Source organism: Pinus tabuliformis, chromosome 1_2 (genome assembly GCF_031772625.1).
Source record: "Pinus tabuliformis cultivar Carrire ecotype Pingquan chromosome 1_2, CPIR1, whole genome shotgun sequence".
NCBI lineage: Eukaryota > Viridiplantae > Streptophyta > Pinopsida > Pinales > Pinaceae > Pinus > Pinus tabuliformis.
The window spans coordinates 18,409,143-18,412,906 of record NC_142298.1 but is presented as its reverse complement, the minus strand read 5'-3'; positions in this window follow the sequence as shown (position 1 = coordinate 18,412,906).

Here is a 3,764-nt window from a genome sequence, read left to right as displayed (position 1 = left end):
TGAAATGACATGAAACTATGAATAAAATGAGGAAAGATTTTTTTTGGAAAATATAGGGCGTCAGAAGTTTCTGATTTTCGCCTTGTATTTTCTGTATAAGACTGCCAATCAGTGATTGGTTTTCAGGCTTATACTTTTTTTTTTTAACAGAAAGAACAAAGACTAGGCTGGTGGAGAAGAAGGATTCTTCTTCACCAGCCTTATTGCAGAATTATCTTGAAAGATTTTGACAAATTCCTCCTTTGAGAGTGGCTTATGATAGATCTTTAATATGTGGCCATTCACAATAAGAGGAGTTTGATGTTCATCAATGGTTTTGATTCTTACCACTCCATTGCTAAAGACTTTGTCAATCTCATATGGCCCAAGCCAATGAGTCTGAAATTTACCTTTGAAATCTTTAAACTTGGAATCAAATAGCAATGCCCAATATCCTTCTCGAAACTTTTTCTCCTTGATGTATTTTTCATTCCAATTAGCTCTTTGATATTGAACTAGATCAGTTCTTAGGATTGCTTCTTGTCTGATCTCATCTAGCTCATTCAACTACTCCATTCTATGCTTTTGGGCTTCTGATAGATCCATTCCCAATTGAACTGCCATCTTGAAGGTTCTAACTTGGAACTCAATGGGGAGCAGAACTTCTTTCCCATAAACAAGTTCATAGGGAGAATGTCCTGTTGTATTCCTCCATGTAGTTATGTAGGCCCATAAGGCTTCAGGAAGCCTTTCTGCCCAATCTCTTCTGTGTAGATGAACAGTCTTGGTAATGATGCCTTCAAGAACTTTGTTTGTAGACTCCACTTGACCATTTGCTTGCGGATGGTAAGGAGTAGATTTTTTGTGCTTGACCTTGTACTCTTCCATCAGCTTCTCCACCAATTTGGATGTGAATTGACCTCCCTGATCTGTCACAATTTCTCTTGGAACACCAAAGCAAGTAAAAATATCCTCATAAAGAAAACTAACAACTGAATGCTCAGTAGCAGAAAATAATGCTTTGGCTTCTACCCATTTAGTGACATAATCAGTACATACCAATATATACTTTCTTTGTTTAGATGGTGGGTTAATAGGTCCAATGAAATCTAAAGCCCATTTTTCAAAGGGTTCAATGAGTACCTATGGTTGTAATGGAATTTCATTTGAGATGGTAGGTTTCCCTACTCTTTGGCAGCTATCACATCTTCTGACATATTGTTTTGCATCTTTGAAGAGGGATGGCCAATAATATCCTAAAGAGAGGATATTATAGGCTGTCCTTTTGTCAGAAAACTGTCCGCCGCATGGTTCATCATGACATGCTTTGAGAATATCGACATCTCATCTTCTCTAACACATCTTCTGATCACAACATCTGGCCCTGTTTTAAACAATTCGTTAGAAATCCATGAATATTTTGAACTCTCCTGAATAACCTTTATTTTTTCACTAGGAAATAAATGTGGAGGTAGTTTCCCTGTAACCAAATAGTTAGCTATATTTGCATACCAAGGAGTCTTAGTAGTTATTGCAAATAAGTATTCATCAGGAAACTTGTCCTCTATAAGAGAATCTTCTTTAGTATTCTGAATCCTAGACAAGAAATCAGCTACTGTGTTTTGTTTCCTTGGTCTATCTAACACAGTAATATTGAATTCTTGTAAAAGTAGGAGCCACCTTGTAACTCTGCCATTAGTAATGGGTTTGTTCATTAGATATCTAATTGCAGAATGATCAGTATGAATAAAATTTTCATAGCCTGTTATATAATGTCTAAACTTATTGATTGCATGAACAACAGCTAAGAACTCTTTTTCAGTCACAGTATAGTTCAACTCAGTAAGAGTTAAATTTTTACTGGTATAATAAATGGCATAAGGAACTAAATATTTCTGTCCCAATACAACCCCTAGAGCTGTATCTGAAGCATCTATAGAAATATGGAAATGAAGTTTCCAATTTGGTCCCCTCAAGATAGGTTCTTCGGATATTCTTGTTTTCAAAGTTTCAAATGTTGATTGGCAATCAGGACCCCATTTGAATTCACAATCTTTTGTAAGCAGTTTGAAGAGTGGAGATGCTATTTTGGTGAAGTTTTCTATAAATCTTCTATAATATCCAGTAAATCCCAAAAAACTTCTAACATCTTTTTGACAACTTGGAATAGGTAACTTGGAGATGAGTTCAAATTTTGATCTATCAACTTTAATCCCATCCCCTGAAATATGATGTCCTAAAACAATACCTTTAGTAAACATCATAAAGAATTTTTCATGGCTTATTGAAAGGTTTGTTTCTTTACATCTTATAAGGACCTTTTCCAAATTTTCTAATGCCTCTTCAAACGAATCACCATAAACTGTAAACTCATCCATATATACCTCTACACAATCATGGATTAGATCAGAAAAATTCCTAGTACTGCTCTTTGGAATGTTGTGGGTGCATTACATAATCCGAAAGGAAGCACTCAATAAGCAAAAGTTCCCCATGGACAGGTAAATGTGGTCTTATCCTAATCTTCAGGTGCTACCTGAATTTGATTATAACCACTAAAACCATCCAGAAATGAAAAGTAATTTTTGCCTGCTAATGTATCTAATACTTGATCGATAAAGGGCAAAGGAAAGTGATCCTTCAAAGTTGCTTTATTCAATTCCCTGTAATCAATGCATACCCTCCATTTACCATTCTTTTTGGGTACTATAACCAAAGGAGAAACCCATCGGCTATCTGAAATTGGGTAAATGAAATTTACATTGAGTAGTTTTTGGAGCTCTTCTTTCACTATCTCCCTAAGATTTGGATTCATCCTTCTCTGAGGTTGTCTGATTGGTCTACTGTTTTCCTCGATATAGATATGATGGATGCAAGTCTTAGGGTCAATACCTTTCATATCAGTATACTCCCATGCAAATGCAATAGAATGTTTTTGCAAGATTTTGGTTAGCTCTTCTTGTTGTGACTTTTCCAAATTTTTGTTGATATTCAGTGTTTTTCCTGGAAAAATTTCAATGGTAGAGCTACCAAACTCTTCCATAGAGTAAAGAGACATTTTTCTTAATGATAAATATTCAATATTAGAATCTAACTGAACTTGTGTGTGGTCATATTCTGAAGACGTTTCAAAATTTTCTAATGTGTTCAAAATTTGACTATCTTCACTAATTTCAGAGACAATAAAGACAGGTTGTATAATATCTTCATCGTCGACCCATTCATTGTCTCCTAATTCTGTAATTGCCTTTGTTGGAGGATACAAATTGAATTTCTTTGTTGAACTACCATCGGAAATGTACATATATCTAGATTTACAACTAATGAAAGCATAAGCTATGGCTAGCCAGGGTCTTCCTAAGATGAGTGGATGTCATCCTAAATTACTCTTGGGAGTCAAAATCATGAAATCTACTGGATATTCCCAAGAATCTAAGGAGACTCAAATATCTTCTAGTACGCCATCTGGTTTGATTATTGATCTATTTGAAAGTTGCAGTAAGGTGGGTGTAAAAAGAAGATTAGGAAGTTTAAACTGTTCCATAGTCTGTCTACTCATAATGTTGATAGCAGCCCCTAAGTCAATCAAAGTGTTTGGAATTTCTATCCCATTTATGTGTTTTGACAATTGGACTACCTGGATCTACATACTTCTGCATGGTAATTTTTCCCATCATGATATCTGCAATTTTTCCTACCAGGTGGATTCTTCTTGTATCTCTTGGTTTCCTTCCTAGTCTTTTATGACTCAAATCCTTTATTGTTTTCGCTAGAATAAGAATCTC